This window comes from Xyrauchen texanus, chromosome 38 (genome assembly GCF_025860055.1).
Source record: "Xyrauchen texanus isolate HMW12.3.18 chromosome 38, RBS_HiC_50CHRs, whole genome shotgun sequence".
NCBI lineage: Eukaryota > Metazoa > Chordata > Actinopteri > Cypriniformes > Catostomidae > Xyrauchen > Xyrauchen texanus.
This window is the reverse complement of record NC_068313.1, coordinates 34,071,943-34,097,554: the sequence shown is the minus strand read 5'-3', so window position 1 is coordinate 34,097,554 and position 25,612 is coordinate 34,071,943. Positions and strand designations below refer to the sequence as shown.

Sequence of the window (25,612 nt, the reverse complement as noted above, 5' to 3'; positions counted from 1 at the left end):
TAACATAATTTTCTGGAATTTTCCAAGCTGCTTAAAGGCACAGTTAACTTAGTGTATGTAAACTTCTGACCCACTGGAATTGTGATATAGTCAATTAAAAGTGAAACAATCGGTCTGTAAACAATTGTTGGAAAAATTACTCGTGTCATGCACAAAGTAGATGTCTTAAATGACTTGCCAAAACTATAGTTTGCTAATATGAAGTCTGTGGAGTGGTTAAAATGTTTTTGAACTAACCTAAGCGTATTTAAACTTCTGACTTCAACTATAGGCATTTGGGTGACAAATTCTTAATAGTGTATTTTTGGAAGCTCAAAAATCTGAAAAACTAACTTCATACCACGTGACTCACATTTGGTTTTCGTCCATTAAAAATGGGTAGAACAATTTACGGATGGAGTCACGTTGAGAGCCCCATATCTTTGGGCTTTTGGCCATATCTTTATCCATATAGGTCTTTGAAAATGAAGACATTTTCAGATATACTTAATACTTCTCGGTTAATTGTCACTTCAACTTTGGGAAAACACCAACAAAACATGCTTTTTTCCCCATTTTTAGACTTACACTTTTGACATATAATGCCACAAAGTGTGCGGAAGTCAACTGATTTTAGTAACAGGCCTACCTATCTCTGAAAATATAAAATAATGACACTGCCACGGTTTTCTATTTTTTTGAGCTGTAGTTTTGTTTTAAAATTGTCATTCGAACAGCATCTACAAATGAATGGATTACTCAGCAAATATTAATCCATGGCATTTAATATTTTGTTTTTAATCATCATGTTTACATTTTACAAGTTTATAAAATTATAAAGTGATGCTCTCAAAACATCCTGTTTGTTAAAGCAACGTGACCACCCCGAGAGAGCAACATTGGCTCAACCAAAGATACAAGATTGGGCAGGATTATACTTTTGTCCAACCAATAGAAGACGGATTCAGGACAGATTTCACTTTAAATATACTAAATATTAGGATTGGGTAAAAATATAGATTTACTGATGCATCGCGATCTTCGTTTGAACTAGGGCTGTCACGATTATGAAATGTGGTTGGCAATTAATTGTCAAACAAATAATTGTGATTATGACGATTAACTGACTCGTCAAGGGCTTTCACGATTCATTTTCATATAAACGGTCATATTTTTAAAGCTTTTTTCTGCATAGGTGCTCATACACCTTAAGAAGTCATTTTTAAATACTTAAAATATATAAATCAAATAATATAATAGGAATAAACTATGACTTTATTTTAAGGCTTTAAAAACTTATGAATACCATGAAAAAGTATGTCCTCAATACTTAAAGTATGTCTTTTTGGTCAACTTTAGTTTTGGTCAATTAAACATTTGCATTTGATTTTGTTTTTTATATAATAAAAAATTAAATATAATTTGTATTTATATTTTTCATCTTTTCATCATTCCACAGAAATAGAGTAAACGTACATCATCTTCTCTTTGTCACTGCGTGTTAATAACACTGCTTGTATGAACCAGGAACATTTGCCATTACACGATCGTTTAAAGTGAAACCGGGTCGCTTTGCAATCACTATCACTGTTTATATTTTCGTGGGAGTTTGCCACGAACCTCTGCTGACAGTGTGTGCATCAGTGTTACACATGCTCTTCAAAACAGCACCTGGTTGATCTCCGTGTTGCGGCTCAGTGATGCTCCGACTCTGAGTTCAATTAAATGATACACAAAGGCACCATTCATGGCATTTATACAGAATATTCGCTTAAAATTACATGTTGTGAAATGTGATTGGAATTTGAATGCCCAATAATCACGGTTGTCTCAAATAACCACGATCAGATGGTTTTTAATAATTGCGACAGGCCTAGTTTGAACAATCTCGATATCGATTTTTAAATCCCAAGATTTCCCTCTCTCGTTAAATCACTAGCTGATGCCAGTATTCTTAAAGAGACGGTAACGATTTAGCGCGTTTTCTACATATCAATGCAAATATTAGTAAATAGTACAAATAATCCAAGTGAACAATAAACATGAAACAAAAATATATGCAACATAATATATGCAATTTCAAGTCATTTATTGACAGAACAGACTGAATTTGAACATAAGCAAAAACATGACCATTATGATGAAAGGCTAATGATAAAATATAATTGGTCAAATTAATATTTTCGAATTGTACCTAGAAGGGTTTCTAGAAGGTTGGTGGACATTAAAACAGAAATATACCGATATGAATCGATACTGAATCGCATTTAATCGAGCTTAACTGACAAAGAAAACAAGCAAATGCTAAATGATAAACAGTATATCAAAGTGTTTATTAATGTATTCCTCCAGTATCTATTAAATGTTTTGATGCCCCTAAAATTACATGTCCACTTCCTGAGTTTCTCCAGGTCAAAGCAAATGGCGCATCCTGCCCTTATCTAGTGGCTTTGAAGCCTGTAAACGACGTGCTGACAGGAGTTTCAGGCAAGCCCTAGCACCTCCAGAGACATTTGGTGAGGAGTATTCGTGATTCCCTGCCCCCCAAGGTTGAAGGGCAAAACAGAAGGGGGATGGTCGTACCTGAGACCCCCGACGACACCCACCTTACCCTGAGAGAAAGAATTTCAGAACTGCACCCTCCGTTTGTGAACTGCATTGAAGAAATAAAGTCAAAGACTAGAGCGAGCTGTCTTCAAAATATTGTGAGTAGAAGTGGTGATGAAAGTTTAGATGTTTGAAATCTAAACATTTTCTAAGAGACGTTTCTTGCCTGACCGAGACATACCTCCCTTTGAAGTAGTGGAGTCGTTTTTTCACCCCTTTTATTCTCGAAAATCAGGATATGACATGTTGACAGCCTCTTCCACATGCCAGACCTCAAATCATTCTTATATCAGAAATATCATAAGAAATAGTTACTAAAGATACAGCACTGTTTTAAAATGAATTAAATCATCATTATATTTTCGACTTTGCAATTTTCTGCAGTAGCCTAAATACATTCCAGATCTATAATACCATATAATTGAGGAAATGCTAATCTTGTTTACTGTGACTTCACTTTTTAGGTAACCTATAGAGACCACATTTTATTAGCTATATAATACATGACTAAACAATTATGTTTTATAGTACCTATCATCACCAATAAGCCAAATAATCACAAAGAAACTGCCTCTCTATTTAGTAAAACAAACAAGACTTCAAGTGACTTAAAGTCAAACATTAGCATCCATGTTCCAACATGCTAAAGGCTAAACCAACCAGTCTACACTGTTTACTTGTGTCTTTACTTGAAAACTGCAAACAAAAGATAGTATAGTTCATTTCAAGTACAGCAGATTTCAAGCACAGTTAAAGGTGAGGTCGCGTGACTGACCTTTAAGGAAACCTGCATGTGATGGCAAGACGTTGTTTGTTAGCATTAGCAACAATTATTGTAAAGGCTTAAATGGCTCTGCATTACAAGTTTACATACAAAATGGCTTGTGAAATTGACTTCTCACACACAAAACAAACTACAGAAAGGTCTGGGAAAGAGCTACAGGCCAAGGAACTTTTCCAGCTCAGAGAAATACCTTCCGATGGACACGCGATTGTAACAAGCGGCATGTTTCTCTGATTACCCGAGCCCCCGTGAAAAATGGTGAGCACAGATTAACCAAATCAAGTTTTCAGAAACCTTATTGACATTATTTCTTTACCCCGGCGTGAACCGAAGGGTCTCCCCTCTTCCTTGTGCTGTGCAGTCAAGCACAACGAGACATGACTACACAGAGCGGCGTTAATATGTGTTAACTCAAGCTGAGCTCTGATCACAGGCCTTTAATTTCCACAAGACTTAAATACAATAACGTCCCCCGTTTCTCTCACCAAACCAAGATAGAGCGCAAAAATCACAAACTAAACGTGTGACAAATCTGTCCAGACCTCCTGTCTTTGAGTAAAACATCACATTTGACCACTTCAAAACAGCTGCGTTCCACCTCAGACATAATAGCCCTCCAATTAATATCATTCATCAAAACAGAGGGCGGGAACAGTGTATGAATGGGGCTTTTGGTGCACTGTGTATAGTATAAATGGAATTATAGGTTACATCAAGATGAACAGGTAACATAGTGACTCTCTGTTAAATCCAGTAAGCAGCATTCCTAGGCATCATAGGTTCACTACTGTAGGAGCTGCCTTCTAAAGGCTAGTGAATACTTAGTTTTTCTGTGTAGCGTTCCGTCTCTTGGATGGTCGAGTGCTCAGTCTTTCAAAATATATTCTTTTGACCATGAGGCCTTACGGATACATTCAACACATGAGCACTGCGACTGCTTATATACCCTTGTAGCACAGTCAATGTCAGGCATATGCACTGACGACATGCAAAAAAGCTAACTGGCCATGACTGTGATGATGAATTATGTTGAATATAAACAATTGTTGATTATAAATACACCAAACTTTTATTAAATACTGAAAAGTTGTGGTACACCGATATATAAGGAGCAGATGTATTAATTGGCTGATATTTGACTATACTGAGACCACTATGTTTGATTGCTCATATCTTAAAAATTGTCCAAAACAGTTATCCGAGTTACCGTACACTTTGTCAGTTGGAACCAGTCTGGCCATTCTCTGTTGACCTCTCATCAACAAGGCATTTTCATCCACAGCACTGCCCCTCACTGGATGTTTTTTGATTTTGGCACAATTCAAGAAACTGTTGTGTGAAAATCCCAGGAGATCAGCAGTTACAGAAATACCCAAACTAGCCCATCAGGCACCAAAAATCATGCCACGGTCCAAATCACAGAGATCTTTCCACATTCTGATGGTTGATGTGAACATTAACTGAAGCTCGTGACCCATATCTGGATGATTTTATTCACTGCACTGCTGCCACACGATTGGCTGATTAGATAATTGCATGGATGATTGTTGGTGCCAGACGAGCTGGTTTGGGTATATCTGTAATTGCTGATCTCCTGGGATTTTCATGATGGAGGGCATGCTGAAGTGAGTTTCACCCAGGGCGCCTTACAAGCTAGAACCGCTAATGGCCTTATGTGAATTTTAGAGCTTCAAAATTTTGGCACCCATTCACTTGCATTGTATGGACTTATAGAGCCAAGACATTTTTCTAAAATCTTCATTTGTGTTCAGCAGATCAAAGAAAGTCATACATCTGGAATGGCATGGCATTGAGTTAATGGTAAATGGTCTGCACTTATATAGCGCTTTTTTCTAACCTCAGAGGTTACCAAAGCGCTTTACACTGTGTCCCAATCACCCATTCACACACATTAATACACCAATGGTGGCAGAGCTGCCATGCAAGGCGCTAGCCTGCCATTGGGAGCAACTTGGGGTTCAGTGTCTTGCCCAAGGACACTTCGGCATGTGGAGTCGTGTGGGCCAGGATTCGAACCGCCAACCCTGCGATTAACAGCCGACCCGCTCTACCACCTGAGCCACAGCCGCCCTTAATAATGAGAGGATTTAAATTTTTGGGTGAACTAACCCTTTAAGTATATTTATCTAGTTTGCTTATAGCAGGGGTCAGCAACCTATGGCACGCAGAGCGGTAATCACTGGCACGCCTGCAACGGCGAGAGAGGAGCAGACTGTTTTAAATATCAAATAATTCACATGCAAGATCATGATTATATCATAATCATCGGGTTTTGCACGAATTCTTCACTCAAACTGTTATGCTGATAATATCATTTGTAATGAAAAATAAACATTTTTACAAGTGGACTCAAACTTCAGAAAATCACATACATGCAATTTGTTTTGGGGCACAGCTGTTGACCAGGAAAATAAATGGCACTCCCAGGGCTGGACTGGGAAGATAAATCAGCCGGATTTTACATTGCAACTGGCCCAAAACTTGTTGAACTTGTTGGATTTGCTTTTTCTGCATATCACAGCGCTGTTTTTGTCCATTCTGCATAACACTGCGGCTCATTTTAGCTTATCGCGGCCCATTCCACATTTCGCGGCCAACCCACCGGCCCGCTCGGTTCTCCCAATGACCAGTCCGCCCCTGATTGGCCCCTAAGTGCGTCGGCCACCGGGAAAATGCCTGGTACTGGATTACCAGTCCAGCCCTGGGCACTCCATGTCAAAAAGGTTGCTGACCCCTGGCTCATAGTGTAAAATTATGTCAATTAATGCTTAAACAAATGTATGTAATACTTCACATTTATGCTGAATTTAAATTCATATTTTAAAGATCACTTAATTCAGTTTGATGGATTAAAATACTCACTGTTTCAATAGTATAGCCATAAGACGTAAACAACGTGTGTTAACATGATTTTAGTGTAATAAAATCACTAACTAACCATTTCTGTGTAGTTATAGCCAATTTTACAACTTCTTTGCCATGATGACATAACCTTGTAAATCCCAGAAAACAACTATTTAAACAACAAGAATTGATGCACATGCTTAATTATAAGCTTCACATTTCTGCCTTTAAATCCTCCAAATATGGACCCCATTCATTTCCATTACAAGTGCCTCACTGTAACCTTTTTTTGTGGTAATTAACATTATCCCACTTGCATTGAACCAGGAATATTCCTTTAGTTTCTGACTTTGAAAGTCAAATGAATTTGTTCACATGAGCGAAGCTTCCCATAACACTCCATATGTGTTCTCTAGTGGATTTCTGGATTATGCAAGACTCCACAGCTGCATCCACCAGCAGCGCTGACCTCCTGTCCTGCTTGACTCGGGATGGCTGATTTATTTCCATATGTATACCAACAGATGAGTGAGTCCCTGTGTCTCTCTGTCTCCCTTTTCTCAACCCATTCACAGCAAATGAATTCAGCCCGTCTAAAGTCCTTCACACGAGGACACACTCACAGAGGGACTCTCCTTGACTCTTGACGACTCGCACATTAGCAATTCATCATCTCCCTCACAATACCAGCAGCACTGGAGCTTTGTCATTATAACGCCGTATGTACGGACTGTTTACGATGTCTGACACCGAGAGAATGGCTGTGTTTGTGTGCTGATGTGCCGTCATTAACTACCAGCACAATTAGCATTTAAAACCACAGGTGGAAAACAATAATAACATTTAAATGACCTACCGTTGTTCTTTCAGGGTGTATCTATTGACATGTTTTAGGAAGTTTAGATTTAAGCAACTGATATAGTAGCATTATTAAGATGGGCAAACTTTCATGTCAACAGTTACATACATTTGCAAACTATTTCAATCAAAATCAAGCCAAGAGAACCTCTTATATGCCTAGTCATTAAATACTATTGGAATATACTTAATTTGTAACTAAAGTGTCCTAATGGAAATTTCCTAAATAACACAAAACAACAAGGTTGATCTTTCAAGGACATGCAGATCCCAATAGGACAATCAGGTTAACAATAAGATCAATTGTCCCAGTAGAACATCTCAAGGAGTTTAAATAAATTATTTCCGGATTTTAAAACACCTGTAGATTCCCTGTGTTTTCCATGAACTGTCTAGTAGCGGGACAATATTTCAATATAATACAAGTAGGGTTCTGATTCTTCACAACAGCACTCTACATATTTCCCACGTTCCCACATTCCATGAATTATCCAGTCATTTGTTATTCCTGGATAAGCATTTAAAAAATCCTTTTACATAGCTGCTGAAATATTTTAAAGCTAAGCATAACTTAAACATTTAAACACTTTAAAATATGGTTCCATTTGTTAACATTAGTTAACTACACTAGTTAACATTAACTAACAATGAACAACACTTCAGCATTTATTAATCTCTGTTAATGATGTTTTTAACATATGCTAAACTTTAAAATCAAAAGTGGTATACGCTAATATTAGTTAATGCACTATGAACTAACAATGAACAATTGTTTTCTTATAAACTAACATTAACTAACAATTAATACATTGTTAGTTAATGATACCTAATGCATTAACTATGTTAATGAATGGAACCTTATTAACATTAACCGTGTTACCAGAAAACTACATTCACTACAGACATTTCCGTGACTTTTCTAGGCTTGGAAAACACAATTTTACAATTTCCTGATATATCCAGTTTTTCAATGGCGGTGAGAAGCTTGACTTTAAGAATCAATGAGAATCAATTAGGAATTTCACTTTATCCAGTTGGATTGTATTAAGATTACAACTGGAATTGCATTTCTTTAGGATTTTTGACCAAGAATAACTGCTAGATAAAACCTCAGGAAGTGCGAACGAGTGATACGCAAACACCAACCAGAAAGTGACCGGCACGTTTTAAACAGAGAAAAAAGTCATGAATGAATGATGCTCGGAATAACGTAATGTTAATACCTTTCCTGTGCATTAACAATGCAATGTTTAGTAATGTTTTGCCAAAGCAAACCATTGTTTATCATGTCAATACGCTTCTTTGAATCTTAAAAAGACAGACAGCGCTGTTCAGATGTGGGAAATCCCTTTCAACTGAAGTTGGGAAACTGTAGAACTCCTTATACCAAACCGCATCGACACAAAGCACCACAAATTCAACTGCCGCCACACTGCACAAATTTCTTACCTTCCCGAAGGGCGATCCAGTGAACCGATTATGTACGTCCTCTCTATAAGCTCAAGTTTCATGCAGCAGTTTTCACATTCTGGTGTAAACTCCACAACATACTGACTCCCACGTGAGTGAACGAGAACTGAAGCAGCTTGGGATGGGGGGCTGTGTCCGTTCAGTGATCTCCCTCCTCCTCTTTCACACTCTCTTTACCTCCTTCCCTTCCCCCTTTCCTTCTGTCTTGGAATCACACTAGATAGGGAGCGGGAATTTTGTGGTTCTGTTGTTTTGGTCTGTCTGAATGGCTCTGGTGTGACTCTTCAGAGGGTATCACATTTACACAAGAATGCAAACCCTGCTCTTACACACCGATAGAAACTCAAAAAAATCGGTTAAATAGAAGTCTCAAGAAAACATGACCAGGCACATTTCAATGCAAAAGCAAACAAATACTACACTAATGCACAAGCACTTTACAATGTAAAGAATATAGAGTTTTTTTATTTCTTTTTGTCACGTTACAGAAATGAGAATACAAAGTAAAATATTTAAGGTTGTAGAAATAGGCTAGAAATGTTCATCAAGCAAAATAGAATTTCATATTTCTTTCTAACACCTGGATATGTTATGGAGAGTAAAGATTATCTAAATATGTTGTACATGTAAAACATGTATGTGTGTGTGCTTGTCTGCAGATAGTGGTGTGATTGGTGGGAAGGCAGCAGTGTTGTTGTCATAGCACCCGAGCTGTAGGAGGAGAGAGACGCAGACGTCAATGATGACGACCCTACTTCACACACACACACACACACACACACACACACACACACACACACACACACACACACACACACACACACACACACACCTTGTGTAGGTATTTTGGGGTGCCAGGCATTGGACGCAGTGCCTGAATGCAAGAAAGCTCTTCCATCTCTGTGATCATGTGACCTATACGCTAGATTGACAGCAGTGCAGTATGGCTGATATAACCCAGCGTCTGGTGCTGTGGGGGGGTGTCTCTGTCTCAGACAGCTGAACTGGACTGTGTGCAGCTCTAAGTGTAACCTCTCTTCTAGACGTTTGTGATTAAACTATCTAAAATAAGAACCTCAATATCGCGGTTAGTCTGACTGCATATAAAAGTGACTACATTACTAGCCAAAGTTACGAACACTAAACTGGACCAACTATACGAATGGAAGTGAGTGAGAGATTGAGAAATAGAAATAAAAACAGAATGGGGGAAAAACAGAAAAAGAGGAGGACAGAAAGAAAGAAAGAAAGAAAGAAAGTATAAAAGAAAAGAAGGGGAAGGAAATAAAGAAAGAAACAAAGATTCAAAGAAAGAAAGAAATAGTGAAGGAAAGAACAGAAAAAGAAGAGAGAAAGAAAGAAGAAAAGAAAATAAGGGGAAGGAAGGAACAAAAGAAAGAAATAGTAGAGGAAGGAAGAAAGAAGGAAAAAAAGAACAAGAGAAAGAGAGAAATAAAGAAAGGATAAGAGGAAGAGGAAGGAAGAGAGAAGGAAAGAAAGAACAAGAGAAAGAGAGAAATAAAGAAAGGATAAGAGGAAGAAAGAAATAAAGAATGGATAAGAGGAAGGGGAAGGAAGAATTAAGGAAAGAAAGAACAAGAGAAAGAGAGACATAAGGTCATGTGGCAGGGAAAAGATAAATGAGTTCAACCAATAACAAGATGTTCGCTCAGAAATGCACCACATTACGGAAATGTAATGCTTTGTGAATGTTTCACATTGTTTTTAAGAACCTCTCTGTTGTTCTGCTGAGGAGAAAGACAGACATGACAGTTTCCCCAGCTCTGGATGCATCAACAGGAAGTGTCATCGAGGGAACGCACGACCATCTGAGACCACAGGAGTGCCAGACCTAATGCTGTGAATCCATCAACCTTAAGACCAGCAGACGACAATAAAACATGACATGCCGTTCACCTTCAAACTGGAAGACACGTGCCATTTTACAGTCAGGGACGAGTCTTTACCATCCCCATCTGGCATGTTTGTATTAGCCTTTCTAATATCGCCACAGAGGAAGTCCCTGACTGAGAGAAAAACTCCCAAAAGCTGTTTTACATTTAGCCATGTTCTCCAGTGTCTACTGTTACGAAATTCACAGTATTTCACAATGACCCAGGAAAGAGGCTTACTCAATCTCTCCTGAATGCTAAAGCTAGCAGCCGAACCGGGATTTTCATTTAAAATCATCTACCTGCCAGCTGCATCGAAACGGACACTATTTGCTCGCAGCCATTTGGTATGATGTGCAGACGCAATACATTATTCATAACACTGCAAGCAATGCCCCGGCTTAGCACATTAATACATCACATGATTGGAAACAAATTCCACTGGTTCTGGTTGTGTGGTGTTGAAACAAGACTGTAAAGGCTGTAACATATGCGTACGATTTTGTGCGTTGTTGCATTCCAAAATAGTATCTTGAAACGCAACTTAAAGTGCACGTTGCATTCTCAAGGTTGCCACAAGAGGCGCTGCGGTGTGCATTAGTGTGGACTGTCCTTCTACGGTGAGGTTTCTCTTTCTGCAAATGTTCTGGCGGAGCATTCGTTTGAAGAGAATATTGCTGGGCAAGGAAGTTAAAGTTAATGTCCTATATTTATGGCAACTTACCCGACCAATAACACATCCAGTTCAATTGCATAGACTTTTAAGGTGACTCTATCAGCCCCTTGAGTACTGAGGTTTGTTACCGCCAAAGTAAAGCATTGACGCGCGTTGGCCAAGCGCTTGCATCTAAGTGTGCGCACTTGCGTAGAGATTGTCAGTGCTGTTAATTCAAGACAGTTAGTCAATACTCTGCAATGTGAAAGCAGATTTTTATCAGGTGAAATTAATTATTGCATTATAGAGAGAACTGTATTATGCCCGTGAAATTTCTCAGTGCAGAGGTAAATGTGACCGAGCCTTTGTAGTCCATTGACAGATTTCTCATTTCAACCGGAATATCATCCTACTTACTCCTCAACAATTTCCGCACACTTCAACATTACTTGTCCATGCATGTGAAGATCAAAAATGTCTGAAGTCAACCCTAATACAACAGACCATTATTGTTAAACAAAACCAAGTTTATTTGTTTTAATACATTTAACACAATTCAGAATTTCGATTGTTAAGAAACCCTAGACCGAACCTGTAAAATCCATGATAGTACACTTGTTACAACAGTTGTTAAAGGGACAGTGCACCCAAAAAGGAAACTTCTTTCAACATTTACTCACCCTCATGCCATCCCAGACGTGCATGACTTTCTTTCTTTCAGCAAATATTTTTAGAAGAATATCTCAGCTCTGTAGGTCCATACAATGCAAATTAATAGTGACCAAATATGTTAAGCTCCAAAAAGCATATAAAGGAAGCATATAAGTAATCCATATCACAAACTCCAGAGACTACATTGTCTTCTGAAGCAATCCAATACGTTTTTGGTGGGAACAGACCAAAATATAACTCCTTTTTCACTATAAACTCTTGATATCAGCAGTATCCTTGGCGATCATGATTTCAAGCTCGATTACACTTCCTGTATCTGCGTGTGCGTCAAACACTAGGAATTGTAATCGAGCTGAAATCTTGATCGTGCCTAGAGACTGCAATGGCAAGATGTTCAGTGAAATAGGAGTAACATTTTGCAGAAGAAAGAAAGTCAAACACATCTGGGATGGCATGAGGATGAGTAAACCATAGACTGTAAAAAAAGATGGCCGACGCCCCTTCGCTCTTTTCCATTGGTGAGAACTGAAGCCGCCAGTGTCCCGATATGGCGCTGACATCTTGGGACTTGAGTCTGCGCAGTTGCGATTTTAGGACCAGACCTGCGCAGTAGTGAGCAGGAAGTAAAGCCGCGAAATCAAGGCCCCGCCCTCACTCTCGCAGAATCAATCGCGAGCACACGCCCCTGCACGTTTGACTTTTGACGGTGTGAAATAATTAATTATAGAAATTTAGATATTACATTTAAAGCTCCAATCTCCACAGTCCTCCGAAGATCCCGAAAAAAATTCAGTTGGTGCTTCAGTGACTACTTCGCTCGGAGAACCTGTCAATCACAGCTGTCAATCATGATGTCACAGCACCGTTTTTATAGCATCACATAACTAAAAACAAACATATTTTGAAAACAAACACTTGGAATTACATCAACGTGATAGAAACTACAGTAAATGACAGAAACTATCTTTGGAAAAAAGATATGTGAAGTGTAATTTAATTGTTTAGTTGGTCTCACGTCCCGTTGAATAACATGGGGAGGCGGGGTTTATGACCTATACTAGGACCAGTCACCGGGGGGCGATCGAGACGTATTGGCTTCACTTTTGAGGGCTTGTGCGGCACGCTTGGAGTAAACAATGAGGAAATTTTAATTTTTGGGTGAACTACTTCTTTAATGTTATAAAGGAACCTACAACAGTATCTGGTGTTAAATCAGTAATACTCCAAGATCTGATCTTCACCCTTTTCCTCTATGGTACAATAACAGGCCATGTGATCATCGAGCAGAGGCCACTTGTTGGTCATTCCTTCGTTCAATTAAAGCTTAAGAAGAAACAGAAATATGTATTACAGTAATGCTTGACTTAATCTGAAACAACAAAGCCGAGAGCAGAGTTAGTCTCGGTATTACAGAACAGATGAAAGGGATTGGCCGAAGCATACTGGAGATCATTAGTAGAGATTCCCAGCAGACGTTATCACTGTCTCCTGCACTCTCTCTCCAATATACATCAAAGGAACCTGCCGCTCTGAATGCAAACCAGCCAGAACATGTCAGCTGTCAGCAAACCTGGTTATGATGAAGTGTTGGCATGTAGAGGTGGGCTGATGTTCTCCCACAGTCTGAATGAACAAGACTATATGCATTTAATTATGTCCACACACATGCACCACAGGCAGGGGTCCACAGAGGTCATGTGACGGTGGGCTGCATGATTGCACGCTTATTACTGCACAGTGTGGCGGGACAAGGATGAAGTTGTTCTTGCGAGCCGTTTTGAGACACTGGACCGCACCTGGACAGAGCATAAGTGCAGTGAACTGTGCGGGGAGAAATCATGTGTATTAAAGGGATAGCTCCGGCTTGATCTCATGAAAATCACGTGACTGTGATGATACTGTTTGCTAAAATGTTTTGCTAATACATTTTTGGTGCTAAAAGCGAGTTACATTTATGTAACAAACAGATATGTTTTTAAGGTTAATGATCTATTGAATTTTAAATGAACAAAACCCACCTCCGTGACCAATAGTCTGAAAAGCAAATCTGAGACGAAAAAGGCAATTGCGGAAGCAACCATGTCATTTTGTGATGCTTCTATGACACTTTCGGCTCACGTGTCTTTGCGCATGCACTTCAGGACTAGTACCCCGGCCCTTTATCAGTCGGGGTACCACGCAATTTGATCACACTTGAACAAGCTTGTACATGTTGTTGGTTATGTGATGCTAACGTGAAAACGTTTCACCTTACATGTCACGTGCTATAGTAAAAGTGTGTTGATGTCATAAGATCATCAATCTGTTCTGTGAGGTACAGGGAGAAAAGTAAGTGTTTATAAAGTGTTCATTAATCTGCTGTTTTACGCATGATTTATGTGAAAGTGATTGTTTTTGTAGCACCTCTAATGTTCATTTCACTAGGAAACTTAAACAATACTTACAACTAGGGCTGTCACGATTATGAAATTTGGCTGACAATTAATGGTCAAACCAAAAATGACTATTATGACAATTAATTGTCTGTTTCGGGGCTTAATTGTCATATTTCTTAAGGTGTGCTTTTTCCTGCATGTGTGCTTCATACACCTTAAGAAGTCATTTTTACATATTTACCTTGAAATATATAAATCAAATAGTAAAATATGGATATATGATTTCCTTTAAAGGCTTTAAAAACTTAAAAAAAAAATGATAAATATAGAAATAATACTAAATATTTAAAATATGTCTATATTTGGTCAACTTTAATTTTGGTCACTTTTACATTTACATTATTGTTTTGTGAACTAATATATTTTACAATGCATATTTAAAAAAAAAAAAAAATTATATATATTTAATATATTTAGATAATATTATATTATATTTAGGGCTGTCAATTGATTAAAAAAATAATAGATAATTTTAATAGAATTAATAACATGGTGTCCCGATTAATTAATCGCATTTAATCGCATTTAATCGCATATACAAATATTTGCAGAGAAAGCCCCTCATATAACAATAACTCAATATATAATGATGAAATAATTATACAAAGTTATCTTTAAATATTTAACAATTATATATATATATATATATATATATATATATATAAATAAAAAATATTCAGATAATGATTGTTTCATTGAATCATTGATAAGACAATACAAAAAGTGGCTTTAGAATACAATGTATTGTTTACTACCATATTATTGCTCATAAGTCAATCATTGGCACACAGTTCACAGCAATCCATTACACAAGTGAATTTGTCAATCAGTTGGAGATTTATTATGAGGGCTTGTTTAAGGACCCGTCAATCTACACCTGCGTCAGACATGCTTGTGTAGCGTCTCGAGTGCGTCGCATCATAAACATAAAATTTTTTTTAGGTTTAGGTTTTTAGGTCACTGTGTCAAGTTAAATATATTTTAATACTTAAAACACATCTTGAGATCCCTTAGTTCGCATTTGCGCTCCATCAAGTGTTTTGAATGCAAGAACGTAACGCATGTTTGTGTTGTTCTGCTGCTGAAGGGTTTTCGTCACTGTATAAACTGCGTGTTGCCCATACAGCTGAAATTTCACTCACTGCCCTCTGGAGTAAACAGGTGGTACTACAAGCTTGCATTTCTCAGGAATCTTCCTTATTATGGTCCGGGGGCATTGCGATTAATTACGTTAATTTTTTTAACACGTTATTTTTTATAAAATTAATCGCACTGAATTAACGCGTTAAATTCACAGCCCTAATTATATTATATTATGCAATAGTAAACTATTTCTGTCCTAATTTCTCCACATTCACACGTTATTTTAACGCTCTGTTTAAACCCACGAATCCTTATTTGTCATGAAGCAAATCCTTTAAGATTGTGTTTCATCATTTCAGAACTGTGTGTATGAACTCGGAACATTTGCCTTTACATGATCGCTTAAAGTAAAATCGGAGAGCTTTGCATTCACTATCACAGTTTATACTTGTTCATTTTTATATTTTCATGGGAGTTTGGCACGAGCCTCTGCTGACAGTGCGTGCATCAGAGCTCTCGAGAAGCGCTACACGTGCTCTTCCGTAGAGGAGCTGGTTGACGTACACTGTGCGGCTCAGTGACACTTAGACTCAGAGACACACAAACACGCCATTTGTGGCATTTATACAATATATTCGCTTAATATTCCCTTATTTGGCCTTTAAAATGTGATTGGAATAAGAATGCCCAATAAACAGACTTTTTTTAATACTCGCGACAGACCTACATATAACAATAATAAAAAGAGTTTCCCCGCTTAAATACGGGGACGCTTTTATTCAGCCAACATATGCGATGTCCCGGCTAATATGGGACAGTTGGCAAAAGCTTTTGACTTGGAACTACTTGCACTACTTTTGTCCTTTAAAGAGCTTGACAGCTAGGACACAATGAACTGTCATTGAATAAATTGAGAAAATAATTTAATATAATGGGTTTGGAACAACATGAGGGTGAGTAATTAATCACAGAATCTTCAGTTTTGGGTGAACGATTCATTTAATATTAATTCACAAAATAAACAGACTGCTTTGTTTTGCTGAGACGGAACAATCTGACCCACATAAGCAACGATGCGTTTCCATGTTAGTGCCAAATGTCTCCGTGTGGCGTCAATCCCACTGACAATCTGGATCCTTATTAAACATGAAGTGTGTAATTCCTGCACCACTACCGCCACCAAACTTAATAGCAAAATAATCACTGGTCAAACTGGCTTTCTGTTGATTTTACACATATAACTGGTTTCACAGGGTCTTTAACAAACAAACACTCAAGTGGTGGGGTATGTGTAAAACATTATGAATGAAGGTCATTTGAATACACTGGGCAACCGTTACATGTGGGCCAACTGATAACCAAATTACATCAAGAACAATGAAGATTCCTTTCATTTCAATGGGAGCATCGCTTTGCTTTCATATACAGAGACATCTGAAACTAAATCTATTTCAATCGCTTAAAGATGACGTTGACATTTGCTCATATGAGTTATGAGATAAGACAGTGCTGATCTGGTTAACTGGAGCTTTTTGTGTTTTCCTCAGTTTCACCCTGACGTCTGACATATCTCCCCAGCATCTGTCCTGCTAATGTTACTGAGATGATTTATCTCCTCCATCATTGTAAATGCACGTTGAACAGTTGATGGATAGTAGCGCTGGTTTAGAAGTTTACTCTGAATGCCCCAATTACACACGGTCACTTTCAGTTTTCCCATAATTCCCTTGCAGGTTCATCAGCCGTAGTGGAGTAATAACGGGGATAGGGGATGCTGAGTCATTCCAGCTCTCAAAATCATGAGCTAGAGTCCCGTCGGCATGCACACCACCCTCCTTGAACCTGATGCAGCTCACAGATCACACACTTTATCTTTCATATTTATCAGGATTGGAATAGATGTCACGGAAAACAATGACGTTTCAAATGCCCACACTATTCCATTTTTATTTCAAAACTCGGTTTTCATTTTTCTACTGTAATTGTTCTCAAAATGTTACTGCTTTCGCAATTAATGCATTTTCGAATAAAAACAGATTACAAAATATGTCAAGATGCACCTGCTGCATCGTCCACAACCAGCAAGACGGGAATTGCATCATGCAAACAGGAATCAGAGATTCTCTTATATATAAGGAGATAATAACCTCCGTGGCTCTACAATAGGAGACATCAATTCTTTAAGTGATGAGCTGTTTCCTTATAAAATCTCCTCCATAGACATCTATTCAAAAAGAACGGCCTCATGACTCCTCGCCAGTGTACCGCCAAAAGAAAGTCGATGGGAGCGCCGCGTGCAGGCTCCCCTATTAGAAAGGTTCAGCAGGAACAGATTTGTTGGGTATGTTTGTGGCATTACCTGATTTGCATAATTACTTTAGTTAATCAGGTGCTAAAACAATGCAGACAGTGCATGCAAATAAATTATGCTATCAGCGGGAGCAAATTATTAGAGAATTCCCCCAGTGAGCATTTGTATTTGTCTTTTATCAGCCACACTATTCCAGTGACCCTCCTCTCTCTTCCCAGCAGACATTACTGGCAAAAATATAGTTGCATTATCAAATATGCAAGATCAAAATAACAGCTGTCATGTCCTGTGCAAAAGAGAGGTCTGAGGGCAGATTAATCTATTAGAACAGAAATCAAAGCAATTTAAACAGATCCAGTGCTGTGACAAATTTTTGCCCCATCCTGATTTCTTCTGTTTTTGTGTATATCTCATATTAATTTGTTTCAAAAATGTCAAATAAATTTGACAAAAACAAATGCAATCTTACTAAACACAAAATACAGTTTAAATGATAATGTTATTTATTGAAGCAAAGAAGTTATCCAATACCAACTGGGCATGTGAGAAAAAGTATTTGCCCCCATTAGTTACTAAATTCCCAAATCTATGGAACTGTATTCATAATGGGGTTCAGCTGGACTAGACACACCCAGGCCTGATGACTGCCCGCCCTGTTCAATCAAATCAACAACTAAATAGAACTTTTTCAGAAGCATGAAGTTGGCTAAAAGGTCTCGCCCAGTAGCACACTATTCCAAGGTCTAAAGAAATTCCAGAAATTATGAGGAAAAGGTGATTGATATACATCCATCTGGGAAGGGTTACAAAGCTATTCCAAAGGCTCTGGAACTCCAAAGAACCACCGTGAGAGCCATTATCTCCAAATGGAGAACACTTGGCTCAGCAGTGAACCTTCCCAGAAGTGGCAAACCTTCCAAAATTCCTCCAAGAGCACAGTGATGATTCATCCAGGAAGTCAGAAAAAATCCAAGGACAACATCCAAGGAACTGCAGGCCTCTCTCGCATCAATAAAGGTCACAGTTCATGACTCCATTATCAGAAAGACACTGACCAAAAATGCCATCGATGGAAAAGTGGTGAGGCGAAAACCACTGCTAACACAGAAGAACATTAAGGCTCGTCTGAATTTTTCCAAAACACATCTTGATGATTTTCAAACCTTTTGGGAAAATGTTCTGTGGACTGATGAGTCAAAAGTGGGATTGTTTGGAAGACAGGTGTCCCGTTACATCTGGTGTAAATCAAACACAGAATTCCACAAAAAGAACATCATGTCTACGGTCAAGCATGGAGGTGGTAGTGTGATAGTGTGGGAATGCTTTGCTGCTTCAGGGTCATGGTGACTTGCAATAATTGAGGGAAATCTGAATTCTGCCCTCTACCAGAAAATCCTAAAGGAGGATGTCCGGTCATCAGTCTGTGAGTTGAAGCTCAAGTGGTGGCGTAGTGGGCTAAAGCACATAATTGTTAATCAGAAGGTCGCTGGTTCGATCCCCACGGTCACCACCATTGTGTCCTTGAGTAAGACACTTAACTCCAGGTTGCTCCGGGGGAATTGTCCCTGTAATAAGTGTACTGTAAGTCGCTTTGGATAAAAGTGTCTGCCAAATGCATAAATGTAAATGTCTCTAGAATTTACACAAAATGGTGCCAAAATGAGAGAGAGAGAGAGAGAGGTCAACAGAGAATGGCTGATGATTCGAACTGACAAAGTCTACGGTAACTCAGTAACCGCTCTGTACAATTGTGGTGAGATGGGTTGGCGCTGTTCTGGCGGCACTAGGGGGACCTACATAATATTAGGCAGGTGGTTTCATGTTGTGGCTGATCAGTGTATGTATATATATGTATATATATATATATATATATATATATATATATATATATATATATATATATATATATATATATATATTAGGCTGTCAATTTAACACGTTAATTCAGTGCGATTAATTCTATAAAAAATAACGTGCTAAAAAATGTACGTAATGCATAAATGCATAAATCTTAAAAATAGGCCCAAAATTTTATCGAGTGAGCTTTTAACTATACATTCTTATAACTATGTTTCTAAAATTTTAATGTTGATTTAAAAAAAATATATATATATATATATATATATATATATATATAGAGAGAGAGAGAGAGATAGATATATTATACCTCTACTACATATTGGCATTATAGTATAACTTATATAGTAAAAAACATTTTTTTTTTGCAGATTTGAATAAAAACAGCATATGTTTTCTGTAATACAGTAAAAAAAAAATACTGTAAAATAATGACAATCATCATTGAAAACAATTGGAACAATAATATAAATTATTTATTCATGCATTGATTTGGTGTAAATTGTGACCAGGACATTTCTATATCCTTTGTGAGAATCACCAATATTGATTGAATGCTAAATTTAGGTGGTCCCCACAATGTCCCCAAACACACTTATAAGTCTGTTTTGCTTCTACACTAAAAGGAAGGACAAGTAGCCAGTAAATAACCCAAAAGTGTGGAGACAGATAGCCTTGAATCATATGAAACAACAATTATATCAGAGTATCATATCAGTAAATGTTGCTACTATCATTTTCTCTTAAATGAATCCTGGGAATCTTGCGACACCATGTACACATCTTCCATGTCAATAAATAAAATAAAATATCCAAAATAAACCTCGCAAACACACTGTAACACATCCATTTGTCCAAGCATGGGAACACAACTCAAACACAAATAATCAGATTACCACGTATATTTAAGTTGGAACAACTCAAAATTATCAAATAAACATAAAGTTGCTGCAAAGGATGCATATTAAATTATACAGTATACTCTCATTGTGCATGAGAAGGAAAAAGTAATTTGTTGTTTGCCATGGAAGATGCAAATACTGTAACCCTCACAAGACAATTCTGGCCATCAGCCAGTGATTAAGGCAACAGAGATGTGTAACGCTCAAAGAGGGACATTTAAAACAACAAAAACATTCTTAAGCAGTTTATCTATCTCCCTCAAGCGGGCATGTTGTCTGGAATCCATCCATGGAAAGTAGCAAATATATCAAATTAATTCAAGCTTGGACTCAAGCCATTATTTAAGTTGAGAAATCATCGCTTCATTTCCTGTGCAAACACAACTGTACCACGGCACTCCAGACACTGGCAACATTGACTGAAGTATGGAAAACTTAAAGAATACTTAAAGGAATATTCTGGGTTCAATCAGGGGCGTAGGAAGATGTTTTGGGGTGGGGGTGCTGAATTGTCAGGGGGCAATGGGTGAGTCCCAATCAGCTCTCTAGCTCCCTATATCGTGAATCAGTATATCATGAACACGAATTTGGGCACTGGTAAGGGTGTTCATCCACTATACATTGGGACAATTATGACTCAATCACCTGCAACACAATAACAAGCTTGTGCATTCAAGCGCAGATGTCATTAATGAGCACCATCACTGTATAAATGACACTATCGTTCATTTTCGTTGAAGATATTCAAACATACAGTGTTATTATAACAGATAAATGACAAATGAATAAAAATATAAAGGAGTGTATTTTAAACCTTTTTAACAACTAAAATATTTAAAAGATTCCTTTTCATAGTGGATGACAGACAAACAACTTCACTTTTAAAGCGAAAATAAGGCTTTGACACCCTCAGAGATTTTGCAGACAAGCAGTCGACATAAATAGTTGGTCAGTGAATCCAGCTGACCTTATTATAAACAAACACAAAACAACTGTCTCAGCAAAAACAGCGCCCCCATTTATTCTGGTCCATTTTTGGAATGAATGAACAGTTCTGTAAACGTGGGTATCAAATGAATAATTCACGTCTGGAAGATTTAAAATATACATATTTGGAGGACTTACAGGGTTTATATGAACAAACATCAAGATCTGTGCAAACAGCCCTGCTATAAATACACAAATCAAACAACAGGCCCACACAAATCGAGACGGTTTGAATAATGTCCACAGAAATAGAAGATATATGACAGCTGGAACGTACCAGCAGACAGGGGGGATTTGTGGCCATTATATTGTAACAATGTAAAAGATTGTAAATTTAGGACTATCCAATAAAACATGTTATAAATCTAAACAACCTAAATGGCCATTTCATATTCAAAATGAATATACAGGTATTAGCACTGAGCAAATACGTAATGAATACTGATTATAAAGTAGATTCATTGTATGTATTACAACGCTTGAGTCTTGAAGCATCAAATATATGTATCTGCTATCTGATAGAGGCGAGGGGTGAATGTGTGAGAGAGAGCGAGGGCGAGAGAGAGAGAGAGCGAGAGAGAGAGAGAGAGAGAGAGATAGCGAGAGATAGCGAGAGAGAGAGAGCGAGAGCGAGAGAGAGAGAGAGAGCGAGAGAGAGCGAGAGAGAGCGAGAGAGAGTGAGAGAGAGCGAGAGAGATAGCGAGAGAGTGAGAGAGCGAGAGAGAGAGGTTCAGTGGTATGCTCTTTCTACCCTCGGGACACATCAGGCTACAATTGAAAGGTCTTTAAGCAAACACTCTCAGACACGGTTCACACCTAGGGCTGGGTATCGTTAAAAAAAATGCGATATCAATAACGATACCCATATCATGACTTCGATACCGGTTCCTAAACTATACTTTTTTCGATACCAATTTTATGAAATCAAAAAAACTTTGTTTTGTTGACATTTGTTGACATTTTTTTACAGACTCAAACACTCATCTCCTGAACCTTCTGGTCTCCTCATGCCAGGGTCGGCAGGGGCAGAGGCTATAACATTAATGTGAAGAGGAAGAAAACAAACAAGAACGCTAAACCGTTAATTCAGCCAACGCTATGGATAAGTACGGTTTAACAAGATATCTATTTTAATGCGAGTTAAACTTGATCAGTTACTGTAAACCTTAAAGCATTTTTTAGCATCGATTTAGCTAGCTATCTATAGCCATACATCCAAACAATATCTAACGTTACGTAGGTCCCAGTTTATAGGACTATATCACCATGCACATGTGTACTTGTGTACTTAAGTACTTGTGTACTTAAGTTCACAAGCATGTACCACTACAAGTTAGCTGATTTTGTTTGATGGTTTGTCTGCTAAACGTTAACCTTAACTGTCGGAGTCTCAGTCATAGCGCCGCTGCATTCATCAGTAGTTTGAGGAGGACTCGTGGTGGCCATGTTGAAGGAAGCTCTGTGGCAGGAGGACGCTGAGAGGATGACTGCACCGGCTCTGTCTTCTTGCAGTCGAAGACGGAGCAACTTTCTGCTCTTAAGTTTATTCCGTGCACTGTCAAGCGCTTCATCAGATTTGTCGTTTTGCCGGTCTTGTCGCAAATATGTTGGTATCGAGCCTGGTGAAATGTAGCCACACTTTTCCTTGATGCCTAAACACAGCCAATCACTGGTACTTTTAGATTTGGGCATATCTAGCATGCTACATGTTTATCACTAACGTTGATGAGATTAGCCCCTTAGGTATCGAAATTTGGTACCGAACGACAAGACATTTTTTGATGCTCGATTGTTTAGAGGCAATTCGGTCGGTGCCTAAAATGTATCGAACTCGATACCCAGCCCTATTCACACCCATCGAATGCTCTGGGGTCTTCGTGTATTGCTTGGGACTTTGTTTCTATTTGAATGTCATCTCGTGTTTTTACTGCTTTAATGGTCAGTAAGCATTTGAGGAAACAGCTGTCCGCCAAACAACAGTTTCTAATTACAAAACACTTTTGCTTTGGTTCAGTGATTTCTTTAAATATGATATCAGTAGTGAGTTGTCCTCAACAATAAGGGTTTTTCAATAGCCTACACCAATCTATAGACTACTTATCGGACGATATACTGTATGTTTTGCAATGACTGATGCCGATACTAATATCGTAGGAGTTTAACCCCGGTGTCCTAGCCAAATTTCCCCCCATTGGCCCCTATCTATCATGGCCTCCTAATAATCTCCATCCCTGAATTGGCTACATCACTCTACCATCTCCTCTCTGCCAATAGCTAGTGTGTGGTGGGCGTTCTGGCGCACTATGGCTGCCGTCACATCATCCAGGTGGATGCTGCACACTGGTGGTGGTTGAGGAGATTCCCCCTATACTATGTAAAGCGCTTTGAGTGTCTAGAAAAGCGCTATATAAATGTAAGTTGTTGTTGTTGTTGATATCTTGAGAACAGGCCGGCAGATGACCGATATAAATGCTGATGAATAAAATACAATTTAACAGCTAAATCAGATGTACACAACATTTCTAAAGTGAAACTAACATTTATTTTATTCAATACTTACTCGTGTTCGCTTAAATTTGAAATAAAAACATTTGAAAACCTTGACATATTTACTATCCATTGACAAATCTATTAGTCGATTTTGGAACTGACACAAGGTCGGTAACACTTTTGTTAATCGACTATGCGAGCGTGGATATCGGCCAATGTGATAATCACAAAATACCAAATATCGACAACCTGGACGATATATCAGAGTATACAGTATAATGCTGATACTGTACTGTAACACTTTAGTCCATTATGTTCACTTTAGTAAATACATTAGGTATCATGGAGTAACAATGAACTATATTTTAATAGCGTTTATTAATCTTAATGTTGATTTATTTTATTGTATTTTCATGTTAGTTAATAATGCATTAACTAATGTTAATATATGTAGCTTAATTTTTACAAATGTATTAGTATATGTTGAAATTAACATTAACCAAGATTAATAAGTGCTATAAAATATTGTTAAATGATTGGTCATATTAACTTCTGTAGTTAACAATTGTTAACAAATACAACCTTCTTGTACAATAAGGTTGAAATTGGTAACATTTGCAATGCAATAGGTATTGTGGACTATAATGTTAATTTTAGGGCTGTCGATTTATAAAATGAATGCAATTAATCATGTGCAATTAATCAAGGAATATTTCCACCATAGGTGCAATTCAGGCTTGAAAAACCACATGTTTTCTGCAGGGGGCAGTAAGTGTAACTCCAGCTGTTAAAGCAACAAGCATAAAAGTGCCTCACTAAAGATTGCATCCTACCGGCCCTGCCTAACAACAATCCAGAACACCCTAGTAGCAACCAATCCTACCAAAAAATAAATACATTTGAACACATATCTACTGCATAGCAATGCCCTGGCAACCAACCACAATTACCCATATAACACATGCATATCTGTTTTACATCTTTTAATCTGGAAAGCATTACAATATAATTAACATCTGCACATCTTAAAAAGATCAGATTTGCAACACTTTAAGACATTTTTAATAATAAGCGATCTAGTGCAGGTCTCCATGCACCAGATGCTAGACAGCAGGGGTCAGACCATCACGCACAATCGCACAGATGAGCCAATCACTCATTAATTTATTCATTCTAGAGAAAATCTTCAAATGACATGAGCAATTAGCAATTTTAAGAGCTTATAGCATATGAGAGCTGTACAGTGTGCACTGGGGTGTAAGCACATACAGGGTCACGCGGGAGCTGATGCCCTTGGCATTGACGGAGCATGTTGCAGACGCGAGTGACAGGTGCGCGAATTCAGAATGCACGTGAAGCGCCTGATGCATCTCTAAACGCGAAATGATTTTCCCTTAAACGGCTGATAATAAAATACGTAACACATAAAAACAGGCCATGTCAAAGCCAAATGCCGCTTTCAGGACGGTCAATGTCTGGTTGGACAAACAAACACAATTACCGCGAGTCAATTAACACTGCGCGTCCAGCACGTGCGGTCTTTAGTGATGACGCAGTCACGCGCATCATCCTTCATTGTTTCGCCTATAACGCGATTCCAGTCCAAACAAATGCCATACGTTTACACATGCGTGTTATTGTGTATAAATACCTGTCATCATCCCGTATGCTCTCCTGTGATGCGAGACATCATGGCATCCGCGCGTCTCTGCTGTCAGACGCGGAGCTTTGCACGCGCCCGTGACTGGAGGGAGGGTGCGCGCGC

The 25,612-nt window shown here is 38.2% G+C and overlaps 1 protein-coding gene across 2 annotated transcripts in view; it reads right to left on the bottom strand.

Annotated features, from left to right (window-relative positions):
- The window catches only part of LOC127632196 (rho guanine nucleotide exchange factor TIAM1-like), a 92,798-nt gene extending 67,186 nt beyond the window's left edge, over positions 1–25,612 (bottom strand). For both annotated transcript variants that reach the window (XM_052110795.1, XM_052110797.1), the window contains exon 1: positions 25,499–25,612. The gene's annotated coding sequence lies outside the window, so the exon portion shown is untranslated. The remainder of the gene's footprint in view (positions 1–25,498) is intronic.